This window comes from Rhipicephalus microplus, chromosome 2 (genome assembly GCF_043290135.1).
Source record: "Rhipicephalus microplus isolate Deutch F79 chromosome 2, USDA_Rmic, whole genome shotgun sequence".
Classification (NCBI taxonomy): Eukaryota; Metazoa; Arthropoda; class Arachnida; order Ixodida; family Ixodidae; genus Rhipicephalus; species Rhipicephalus microplus.
Window position 1 is genome coordinate 229,079,417 of NC_134701.1, and position 13,331 is coordinate 229,092,747.

The 13,331-nt window shown below is 46.9% G+C and overlaps 1 protein-coding gene across 2 annotated transcripts in view; it reads right to left on the bottom strand.

Moving 5' to 3' along the window:
- sff (BRSK family serine/threonine-protein kinase sugar-free frosting) overlaps positions 1 to 13,331 on the bottom strand; it is a 123,136-nt gene that overhangs the window by 80,283 nt on the left and 29,522 nt on the right. The gene's annotated exons all lie outside the window — the stretch shown is intronic.

Genomic DNA, 13,331 nt, shown 5'->3' on the forward strand with positions numbered 1-13,331 from the left:
CTCTCCCTCCTCCTACTTCTCTTATTCAAGCTTTTATCTCTTAAGTCTTTCCCCCCATCCTTTATGCTTTATGCAAGCGTTTCGCTTGTTTCTTGTTACCTTCTTACTCGATTCGTGTGCACCTCCTTTCCATTTTATCAAAGCGACAGCCGCGTGCCCGTCTCAGCCCCCTCGAGGGCTGTTGCTCTTTTCGGGAGGCAAGAAGATAGCTTTATGGTTTACACGCCATATGCTTTCCGCGCACCCCTAGCCACCGCTCGCGTAGCTTAATTTTTTTTTCCTCTTTGCCCTTTTGCGTCCTTTTACATGTTCTCCCTTCTCTCTATCTCTTCATATTTTATCAGTAAAAAAAGAATTCTGGAGTACAGTAAGAAAAGCGGTTCTGCTTGCACAGATGGGCGAAGGAAAAGTGGTGCTTTTTTGGCCGTGAAGCTTTGAACAACGCTCCCGCTCCCTGGCCGGCGCCGTTGTTCGTTCAAGTTCTCGGGGTTCTAGGTCGAAGACGCATGGCGCCGGGTTAGCGGTGTTTACTCGACGCCTACACTTCTGGGCCTTCCCACGAGAACACGTTCCCCTATTCAGTTTTCTTTGAGGCCGCGCGCACTCCCCAATGTTTGCTTTCGAGATACGCGAACGCGTCAGAGAGTGAGAGGGGAAACAAAAACAAAAACGAAATACCGAGAGCGTTTTTAGAAATTTAATGGAGAGAGAGAGAGAAACACGCCGTCGGTGGTTGGCGGGTGTTTACGCCGGTCGGTCATATTCAAAGCAACGAGGTGGTTAACACGCCGTGTTCTTTCACGCGTCAGTTGACAGGACGTATTGATTCAGGAAATGTTCGGAGCAGCTGTGACGAAGTGCGCGGTTTTTCATCCAATTACACTCAGTTCATTGTGAAGACGCACTGCGCTAATTGGCAACACGAGATAAATATGCACACTGATAGATACTATAGACGAGGTTTCTTCGTATATTGAAGGCTGTGCTCTGAGTATCCCTTCTACACTCAATATTTGTACATTAGGGCTGTACTAAGAGTTTACTGACCGTCTACATTGTACAGAACATTAAGGATGTGCCGTCAAATCTTTAGATCACATATTATGGTAAATGATCCTGGGGTAGAAAACGCTTGTGCTCATTAGCCTATTTATGCTCATTATTGAAGTTTTTTATTATCGACAAATAAGCTATGAGGCATTTTCTACAAGCAAAGGCTGAAAAATTGAGACTGCCCAGTTCCTACGTGTATACGCTACAAAGCAAAGAAATCGTCTATGTGTCGAGAGCAAAGTAATACATAAAAAATGTCTTATACATGCTTTGTATGCTTCTTGCACCATCGTCAAAACTAAATACGCGAGCTACTAGGGCACGTATTGAAAGCGCTGTATCTGCCAATTAGCAGCGCCCGCTGTTTAGGGATCGCATTTCGTTCCGATGACTTGAACGTCTTTATGACATTTGAGTACTGCGGCCACCGCATTGGGTTTTCCCAAGCGTGCTCTGAACTGCGTTCCCAGGAAGACATTGGATAGTTTTGCAAGTGAGCGCATCGCATTCTTCTAACTTTCATGGCTACGCGGTAAGAGACGTTCCCTCGAAGCTTTTGCCGATCAGATCCGCCACGTTCGGCACGCCTATATATTAGTACCACCACCGCCGCTAGTAATGTGTTTAGAAATGCGAATACGATTGACCTGCATAAACTCTAAAAAGCGTAAGATAGTTAATTTACTAAGTCAAAACTTCCGCACTCATGATGTAATCAAAATACAACAGATCGGTCTGAATGAAAGCGATCATTCCGGTCTTTGCAGCGAGCGTATACACTTACCATATATTCTCTGACAGTACAGACACGCTTTACCAATTGAATCTTCAAACAATTTCACTACACCTCAAGCATGTTCTGTTGAACACCAGTTATCGACCTCCAGATAACGTTCATGCAGCCTTTTAGGGGCGAAGCTCCTTAGGGCGTGGGCTGTGCGTCCCTTGTAGCCTGTATGTAGCCACCTCTAGTTTAGTTCTTGCAGTGTTCACTAGATGGCGGTACCGTCCCCTGTATGTAGCCACCTCTAGTTTAGTTCTTGCATTGTTCACTAGATGGCGGTACCGTCTCCTGTATGTAGCCACCTCTCGTTTAGTTCTTGTAGTGTTTACTAGATGGTGGTACTTGTAGCTGATGATGAAAAGATGCAAGATGTTATAAACTAGAAAGCGGTACTTGTAGTTGATGAAAGACGCGAGATCTTATAAAATAGGAATGATGTCACATATGGCGCGTGTCATTGGTTGAAGGCAATCGTTCGATTTAGTGCGACGACGTACGCTAGGGGGAGCGATGTAATAAAATCGAGTGGGCAAAATGTACAGAGGATTCATGGTTTACCAGGTTTACCTCCGGAGCTTCGCCCACTCATCATCATTCACTTCGTGGATATGGCGGAATTTTTTTGTGACGCAAGGGAAAGCGGTCATTCCCCGCATGACGGCAATGTCTCGTTTTAACGTACAGCCAACTATTCGCAATGGTAAGTGTTTCCGCATTACAATTATACTAATCTCGTTGAAAAACACAATGTATAAGCCTGTCATACGCGTAGAAAGGTGGAAGAGTGGAGTTTCGGGTTCATTCGCATGTCTTGTAAAAGACGCATGATGTCTCCCCAAAGTGCGGCTACTCCCCGTCGTATGTCCCAGAAACGAAATTTTGCGGGGGCAGATCAGAGTATTGGTCTGAAGCGTGCAGATAATTCGCTCATCTGCACCGCTGAGACATATGCAGGGTCCGAACAGAGTCAATAACAATCTCGAAAATTTATTAACATTCATTTAAAGGTCAGTAGTGGTGTTGTGTTCTGCGAGTACTCAAGTGTTGGGGAACGGGACGTCAGGAAGGTAAGCGCTCGCGCCATGTTGTCTGAAATCTTATCCCTCAAACCCTGGAATCAATGGTTTCAATATTTGGTGTTCCATGTCCCAAAACCACGATACGATTATGAGAGACACCTTACTGATGGTCTCCGGAAACACCTGCCACCTGGTGTTTTAAAAGATGAACTGACATCGCCAATACACGGGCCTCTATTGGCCTCGACGACATACCGTGGCGCCACCTACGTTATGACGTCATTCATAAGATGCCGGGTTGTGTTGTCTGCTAGAACAATTTATTTCCTGCGCTTTTGCTGGGAACACCGTGCGTGCTTCTCCTTGTTTTGAAGCTCAGTGCTTAAAGAAGCGGTAAGACCTGATGGCATACGGGCAGGCAAACTACGAATCGGTGGCACTCTCGTGTTTAATTTGCAACGTGAAATCGCGACTAAGAAACAGTGCAGCCGTGGGGGAACAAGCAAGCACGCAAGGCGAGCGCACGCATCCTTTCTATGACGTCAAAACGATCGCAGCGCTGGCTTCTCTAGTGGAGGCCCTCGCGGCCAATACCATTCCGCCTCCACTGAAATGCGACCGCCCCGACCGAGATCGAACTCCTGACCTTCGGGTGAGCAGCCGAGCACCGTAACTGACACGCCACCGCGGCGGCCGCAAACCCTGGTGTCCTTGAGTCCAGATAGTGCGTTTGGACTGATCGCGATGAGTAATTTTTGTTGCATTTTTAATAACAACGTGAACCACTGATTCAGCTCTGATAAAAAGTCAACTAAACGGTGCCCGAGAACGCGTACAACTCGTCTCCTTGTCGCTGTTCAGCATAATTTCGATCCGGTCCCACATAAAGCGACAGATGTAGCCAAGAAACCGGGCATTTTACGTCTGGTTTTCTGGGTGTAGACAGCATTTAAGCGGGACTTGATTAAGAGTGCAGAAGATGAACGACGGGCTTATCAAAAACAAGATGTCAAAACACTTCTTTGCACTGTCTCGGAATATGAACATTTAGTGAAGCGAAGCGCAATCATTAGTAAAATACCGACGCGAGTTTGACGTGCCAAAACTACGACATGATTATGAGTGACGCCACAATGAGGGGCTCCGGAAATTCCGATCATCTGGTGTTCGGGCCGCTAGCATTTCAACTCCATAAAAATGAGACCTCCGCCGCTGGGATCTCACCCGAGCCCATTGGGTTCGTTTCCGACGGGCAGAGCCGAGCATCACAGCCACTGGTCAAACACCACAACCACTCCGGGAAGTCTCAATTAGACTTCGTCGCAACCGCATATATATTCGGTCACATAATGGGAGGAGGAGGATAAAAAGAATCTGCATGTTACACTGCAAGTGTCGTCGAAAGACATAGTCCTGTGTCTGGAGAGAGTGAACAGAACGTTTATTTGGTGTTCTGTGCAAAAACAAAATCAGTAAATGGTATTCAGGAGGCGCTGCGTTAGAGTGCCTATAGCATGCAGCGGAGGTGAACGACCGCATCAAGTCACAGCACTCTTGAGACAAACGAAGCGCGCAGCGTGCGCGCCCGTCTTGGAGGTGATAAGGGCAGAAGGTAAGGCGACGGGTAGGTGCCACCACCATGTCACCTTAGCAAAGCGTTGGAAACACTTGCCTTTTCGTGCAAGCGTTGCATGGTCAGCGCAGCGTGATAAACGCTACATGGTACTTAGAATTACTTATGTATGCCTTTTCTAGTAAAAGACACACATACAGAATATTGTCGTTTTTTTTATGGTGCCTCAGATATCCACATTGATTGATTTTTAATTGACTATTGCACAAGTATGAACGCTTAATCTTGAGCAATATTGGGGGGCACTGCGGATGGGGTCAGCCATTCGGGGTATCGTCTGGTGCTTTTTAGGGTACCGTTAAGGTCGTACAAACAGACAGACAGACATACAGACAGACACACAAATTTTTTGCGTCGAAGGCCCCCAAGAAACACTATCGTCTTCAAAAACGGAAGAGCAAGTACGTCAGCCAGTTCTCAGATTGGCCAGCTGCCCTGTGCTGGGGAAGGTGTCTTTACCTCTTCTTGTCTATAGGTAGCTATAAAAACTAATAAGGAATACACGCAACTTCTAGCTGCGACACCTCATCCGTCATATTCAATCTCGCAACATTATTTTATTGCGACAGCAATTATATGAACACTCTAGGCTTGATTTTACGCCGTCGACGTGGGCGTAGCCATCATTGACCGTATATGTATACGCACCTATATACATAAAAATGCAAGAAAGAAAAAAATCCCGAAAAAAGACTCCGGCGCGCGGAATCGAACTTGGGTCCTCTGAATCTTCAGTGCGAGGAGTTGACTACTGAGCCACCGAGGAGCGCGCGCAGCAACATCTTCACGACGCGGCGGCCGCGTTCTCAGCAGGGGTCGACGCTTACTCGCGCGCCCTTATATCGCAGTATGGAGGATCGTACGTCTTGGCTGGCGTTCGGCGTTTACGGGAACAATTCTGTTTCGGTCAACGGGCGCACACAGGTCACTGCAATCGTTGCACAGTCTACTTTTTCTAAAAGAGCGCGCTTTTCAGACACAGCAAAGTAACAACTGAGACGTTTATTCGCGTTCATCTTTACCTGCGAGTATGTTTCGTGCGTCATTTGTGCGAGAGAAACGCGGGGCCCGTTTTGATCTGCTTGCCATTCTGCGCGTGACCTTCCTATTTGTTGCTGTCGCATTCATTGCTTCACCTTTGTGGGAAAGTAGTGACTTCTTTATATTTTTTTCACTTGTAGTGCTACTGATAATAGTTTCGAACACAAATGCCATTGTTGGCAGTTTTCCTTCAATGATAACATTGTTAGATTGCTGAAATGGCAGATATATTACCAAAAACCATCAGACAAAACAGGAGAGGAAGAGCGAAGGCGAAGAAATGAGTGCCGACTTGAAAGCTATTTATTTGATAAAAGAAATTTACATTTTTGTACACCCAAACTACCGTTTTCACAGTTGCGAAAGTAAGAGAGCGTGCCTAAAGAATGGCGTCCTTTACTTCAATAACTCTTGAAGACATTTTGAAAGAAATGGAAGCTTCAGCATGACAATTGCAGTTATGAATATCGTATTTCCTAATGCTAGCTCTACCCAGACCACTTAAAATTTCTGGAATATGAGTCGTAAAAGGATCAATCGTAATCCAGCACGGTCTTCAAACTTTCTATTATTGTCTTTCCTTCTCCTCTGCAAAAGGTGTGTGTGTGTGTGTGTGTGTGTGTGTGTGTGTGTGTGTGTGTGTGTGTGTGTGTGTGTGTGTGTGTGTGTGTGTGTGTGTGTGTGTGTGTGTGTGTGTGTGTGTGTGTGAGAGAGAGAGAGAGAGAGAGAGAGTGAAAGAGAGAGATGCGTCTTAGTCATCGTGCCTACGGGATAACGAGCGTGCTATGCATCGCCCTCAAGTGACGGTCATTCTTGTCAATGACCAAAAAAAATGTCCCATCCGCCTCTAGAAAGGAGATTAAAAGCAGACGCCGAGTGCATGAACCTTTCTTCGACGCTCACCATGTAAAGATTGTTCGACGGACCTTCACTTAAGCAACTTCTTGTGGCACATGTATAGCTCTGAGTCTTCAAACTCGGTCAATCAATCATACTTCGCAGTAAAAACCATCCTTACGTTTCTGAGTGAGCGAAAAATAATGAAGGGTTAGAAGCTTTGAATCGTCTGCGGGTAAGACCACTTTAGGACTGATATGGGGATATCGCCACGACATTAAAGCTAAAAGCTCGATCCACCGAAAGAGTTTCGCCTATAATTCAGCGTGAAACACTTAGGCCCACCGCTCTACTTCTGAAACCAAAAAATTTTGGCAAAAGAGAAAGCCGTTGGAAAATGGCAGGGTGCTCAACGCAGTGCCCATTCTTTTAGAAGTCGTCTCCGGAAGCCAGCTTTTCGTGGCCAGCCGCATCTTTACGGAGTGACAGTAACAACGGGAGGAAGCCTCCGAAGGGGTGCCGGGGATTTCTCGAGGCCCCGGGTCGCTAAAGCACGGGGTGCGAGCTCCTGGTGCGTCAGGGGGGGATCGGCTAAGCGGAATGGACGAGCCCATCAGGGCTACTTTGGCGGCGGCGGGGGCGGCGGAAGAGGGCGCTAGGCGCGGGCCCATCGAGCAGCGCGTTAGGAAAACAGGATCTTTCCGACACGAGCAAACGCTGCGAACCGCGGTGGTAGGGGGGAGGAGACATGTGAGAGAGCGCTGCACGTTTCCCTGGAGACGGGTTCGAATCGTGCCAAAAACAACGGCCAAAAGAAAACTGACGCGATGGAGGAAGGCAGGAAGGAAGGAAGAGATCGCGGAAGGCCGCTTTTCGTTCTCAAACCGGCTCGCCGCTCCGCAGTCCTAACCCCCTGTTCACTTTTGCCGTTCGAGCTTTCCACTTCGCAGCTTCTCTGAGACGGCACAGGTTTTTTTTCCGAGTGTCGCGTTTTGCTTCGACTCCTGCAGTTCTTGTTGAAGGCGGCGGCAGCATGGCGTTGCTGTTGAGTGTTTGCTATGAGCTCCAACGTGGCTGGCTGCCTCTGGCGAGCGTAAAAAGAGGGTAAACCTGGAACAAAGCGCATTCCACTCACTTTTTTATTTTCAAGTATTTCTCTTCCACACATACGATCGAATCCGCTGGCATTCCGCCTCAGACAGGATTAGGGAACCTGTCTCGCCTGCCAGATATCAAAGAGCGGAGAGTTTAAAGCTCAAGAAACAACTGGGAGATGCGGGAGAAAGGAAAAAAGATTTACCCGGAGTTTCGCAAAAAGCGAGCATCCTCTGGGCATAGATAGATGGCAGCTCGCGCGAATATAACGTATACCCAGACGCGTCCTCTTCATGGAATTGTAAAAAAAAAAAACCATTGCATAAGTTTCCTAAATGTTTCCAGTGCCGAAAGCGGTGTGCTTTTTTCACCTCGCTCCTACCTGTTCACTTTCAAGCGATGCTGCAACGAAATGTCTTTCCTTACTGTCGTATCCGCCGCTGAACAACTGAGCAGGAAGAAAGGAAACGATTTAACAAAATGTAAGATTAGGAAGATTACGAAGCACGTATAGGCCTGAGACGAAGCATTCTCTTTATCTCTCTCCCTCACTTTCGCAGCCTCCTCGCCTCCTTTGTCTTAATGCATTTTCCTGCTCCTTCACTGGCACTTCCTACATTCCCGAGTTATATAGGGGTGCCTCCCGATCGATTAAGAGAACGGCGGTTGCGACGGTGCCGCGTTTTCCAGCGGTTGATTGACCTCGGGATCGTGCACCAAGGAATGGTCGGAGTAAAATTGGATCCTTGCGTATGCCTTTTGCACCTCGGTTCTGTGCAATCATGGCGTTGGCCGCATACGCGATCTCCATATTGTTTTAGCGGAGCGTGGTGTCGAATGTGACTCTACCTTTAGGACTGAAGCAGAGGCGTAGGCAGAAATTCTTTACCGGCAGGGGGGGGGGGGGGGGGAAACAATGGTAATTTTTGCTATGTATGACATGGCAAAACAACTCGGGAGGGGGGGGGCTTGGTGTGCAATTTTTTGGCTACACCAGACGCATGATTGGGCTGTTGGATTTTTGTTTATTTATGGTATAGTCACATAAGGTGAGAGAGGCTGCTTTACAGACGGTGCAATAATTTAGTAGCCTGTTTCGACTGATTATATGACGGTGGGTAGTTATGCAGTTTACCCGAAGAAACGACACAATAAGTCTACAAAAATTTATCACCGGAAAAACCACAAACGAAAGAGAACGAAGGGTGACAGATGGTCTAGATGAGTTAAAACGCATATAGAAACTTTAATGATACACCACTACGCATGAATCACGTGAATCCTGTTCATGTGGTTTTCTTTTTATTAAATACCACAGTGAATATAAATTACAATAATGTATCAATCAAACTAAATTAGGCAATATCTACAAAAAATTTCGTAATTACCGCTGTCAGGACGCATCCATGGTTAGAAGAGAATGATCATGCATAATCCGTGTTCTTTCGCAATAAACAAGTCACGTTTGTAAGTTACCTCATTTCACTCACGAAGGAATTCTGCGTTTGTCATATCATGCATGGCCAGCCTATCAAAAAGAGTTCTACAAAAGCATCAGAAGTGCCCCAGCAAGTGTAATCAGACGTTGTTTTCTTTTTCACACGTTGGATCAAAAGCGAGGCGCGCAAATCACGTCCAGTCGTGACGGTGTATATGGAATGTGCAGTCAAAGTTTATACCGTCAACTCACATGGCAACACTTAGCTTTCGCGTAGCCGAGTAAAATCAACCAAGATAAGGGAATTAATTATCAATATCAAGTCTCTTTAGTAGCCTGTAATTGCTGGACGCCTACAGTGAAGATGTGTCAAGCTTCAGGATTGGTTGAAATCTCTTACGAACCATGCAAGGCTGATTTATTTTTATTATCGGACCCTGGACATTAAGTAGCTGTGCTTACTTCAAGGTTATAAAACTGATTAGTTGAAAGTTTACACAAATTTCTGTTTGATTTAATGGACACATCGTTGTTACAATGTTATCTAATGCATACATGGCTACGAGATTATGAACGACAGCTCGTCTTCGCTTCACTGCACGCATATCGTTTGCTTGAAAAAACTGGGCTGTGCCATCGTCACGATCACGTATGCGTTACGCCTTCTTTCCATGCGTGCTTTACTAGTACTTCCTGCCCACACGTCGTCATGCAAATGTAATGACGGGCGCACTGACACGAATACGACCAACATAAATGTGAGAAAAGAACCAGGCAAGCTGAGCTCTGGGAATCTCAGCCGTGTTTGTGAGAAGCACGTAAAACTGCCGAAGCTACAGAAGCAGCTATATAAACCGCTACAACAACCGCAACTATCGCAATCATAACGGCCACCGCCGCGCCCCCTACGGGACGCGTCGCGGTGCAACGACGATAACAATGGAGGGGAGTTCTCCTCTTTTACACGCCCAAGACGCGTACGCCCACGGGCGCAAGTTGTTCACGCAAGACGTTTTATACACAAAAGCGGTGACAAAGGCGCGGAGGTTCGGGAGCAAGCAAGCAAGCAGCGTGGGTGCGCCTGCACCACCTTTTCTCTCTCGCGAAATCGAACGCCACGTTCCGAGAAACCGACGCGTCGTGCCGATCCAACCTTGTATATACATAGTAGTACGCAACGTGGCCACGATAAAACCGTGCAGTGCCGCTAAAACGGGTGAAGTTGAGACAACCAATCACCGGTATGAGCGAACGCCGCTGCACTGTGTGTTCTTCCATTCGAGGCGGGCGAGAGACATCGATCGTGCCGCTCACTGTAGATAACTTACTGAGCGCACAAACGCGCCTAAGCATTGAAGAGCTTCTCAGTAGGTGTGCCTGTGCATACTTAGACTGGTCACAGGTGTACAGTGGCAACGTTATTGAGTCTCGGTAGTGTTTCTAAAGCATCCATGATCCGGAGCCTTTGCAACACTGTTCAAATTATCTGAGACGGTGAATAGAAACCGTGCGACGTGCTTTTATTTTTTTTTCTCGGCTGTCAAGAATGCGAGGAGTTGGAATTCTCAAACACGTTTCGTTTCCCCCTGCCCTGTGGTTCGATCAGATTCGCGGACTCGGCAAGTACGTGGCGAAACTGCCTCAGTTGGATTGAGCGGGAGGGAGAAGTGGTTCGTTTTTCTCGCGGGCCCCAGCAGTGCTTCTACTGCTGCCGCTGATAAATTAGACATTGTTCCCATCGTGCTCATCGACAGGAAAGCGAACGAAGCGCCCAAGAAAGCACAAGCAAGCGAAGAGTGCGAGAATAAGGCGTCCCTTACACACGGAGAGGCGCCCGAGGCGCTTGCCGCGTGGCGGTGAAGAGGGTGTGGCGGGGAAGAAGCAAGTCGATCGAGCCGCACACTTCCTCCCCTTCCGGCCAGCACAACGGTGGCCGCCGCCTTTACTTCGCTCCAATCTGCAGCCATTCCTCCCGTTATACGCCGACCGAACGCCATCCTTCTTTTGTTTCATCTTCTCCGGTGTACACGAAGAATCAGGCGAGCGAACAGAAGGGCCAATTCGTCACTTCGCTAGCTGTCAAGTCCGGAGAAGGCTGCTGTACTGCTCCCTCTGCAGCAACACACGGCGCTGTATAACCACTCGGAGTTTAGATGAGTGTATATTAAGTGAGCTACTGCATACACCGGCCGCACCGTTTAGTCCTACTAATGCATATTAAATACTTCTATAAAATGTCTAGGTGGAGCAGTCTATAATGAATATGCGTATATGTAATACAATTCCTTGTTTCATATCTCCTGTACACAGAAGGATATATAGGCGCCGCATACGCATACTACCATTTCCTTTCAGTTTACGCCGCAATAACCTTCATGCGGCACTGGAAATGCATGGCGCCAACTTATTTGTACAGGCGGTTTCGCAAAGTTGTTCGTGCGCAAGTATTGTTCACTTATTTGCCAGGCAACCATCGTTATTACTCGCATAATCATATTTAGCTGCTATCTATACCGTCTAGCCATGGTGGCATAAGCCGAATGTCAATACCAGCTTCGGTTTGACGGCAGACTCGGCCGAATCAACGCGTGCGAAGGTTTAGGGCAATCGGTACTGGTTGTCGTGAACTCTTGAGTTAGAGATCATCATACTTCGATGACTCAGTGGTTCCAGAAATTGCTACTTTACTGAGACCGCACGCTTATTGTGTCACGTGGTGCAACTGCTCAGTCTGCATCACAAATAAGCATTTGACTTTGTATGTAAGCGCAAATGTTTGTTCACTACATCAGCTTCAGATGCAGTAAACGTAAAACGAATCTTATTTCCGTGCTCAGAATGCTGTACTCACGAAGAGCTCGCTTCGATAAATAAAAGAAAAAACCAGGGTAGACCAAGGCACAGGACATACCAATACATAACAACAAGGCTGCACACGATAGACTTGGAGCAAAACCAAATTATTGCTGCCGGGGCCAACCTGTTTAAACCCGACAGTGTACCGACCAAACAGTGCTGCCGTGTGCACATGAGTGCTGGCGAACAGCCAGCACTCATGTGCACACATCACCCCGTTTTCAGTGCCAATTATGGTACAGTGCTCATTATGGACTGCTTATGATACAGAAACGTAACCGGACATCAGGAGAAAGAATCATCGGTGATTAGAAGCCACCTAACGCTAATTCTAAGCGCATCTTTATAGGTGTTTTAATTTTGTGGTAAGTAGAGAGAAAGAGTTTGAAGGAGGCGTGTGTGTAACTTTGTATCTACAGTGGCATACCACTATTGGTATACCACTAGTAGTTGGTATACCGCTAGTATCTACAGTGGCATACCACTATTGGTATACCACTAGTAGTTGGTATACCGCTAGTATCTACAGTGGCATACCACTATTGGTACACCACTAGTAGGTGGTATACCGCTAGTAGTTGGTATACCACTAGTATCTACAGTTGCATACCACTATTGGTATACCACTAGTAGGTGGTATACCACTAGTATCTACAGTGGCATACCACTATTGTTATACTACTAGTAGTTGGTATACCGCTAGTAACTACAGTGGCATACCTGCTCTCTTAGGAAACGCACGTCCGACAGTGTTTTATTGTAATGAAAGTCAGTCCCAACCAACAATGGCGGGGGTGGATGTGCGGTTAATGCGAGGTGCAGGAAGTCCACGACGTTTATGGTAAGCGCGGTGGGCGAGAGCAAGTCGTTGTGTAACTTTGAGGCACACAATTCGCCAACTTCATCTTAGGTACCAGACATTTCGATGGGTACAGCAGGCGTAACCGTACACAAACAGATAGCCACTCTCGCCGCTCTGTTGTGGTCTCGACGAACGACACAACGTATACTGGTAGTCTACTACATCAAGTGATTGTATGGAATCAATCAGCGTTTCAGCAAGACAACGTACAAAGGCATGCCGAAGAATTGGATCGGGGTGTATGTCCTTGGCATGTGTGCCAAGGGAGCGAACATTGAGCACGCAGGCCGATGAGAAAGGCGGCTTCTCAAACATGGCTTAGCACTTGAGCAGTAACGGTTTCGAGTTTTTGAGACTGCTATCAATGAAACTCACCCGCTAGCGTGTGCTGTCTGTATTGGGTTTCACGCCGTAGATTGTGAAGTCGTTGTCTAAATTGGAGAGATAGAGCCTGTTGGTGTCTGTAGCGCGACTCTGTGCTACGTACACCAGTCTTCTACTTTGGTTATCTCGTTCAGTATGATAACCATAATGATAATGAGACCTTTAACATGGCTCATACCCACTTATGTGGATAGGCCAAGAATGGGAATGGATTACATGGAAGTTTAGATATTTCAGGTGCTAAGAAAAATAAGAAAAAAACATACCAAAAACTTAATAGTACAATACTTGTTTTTTTTTTTACCCTTTCAGATCAGAGGCTAAAGTAA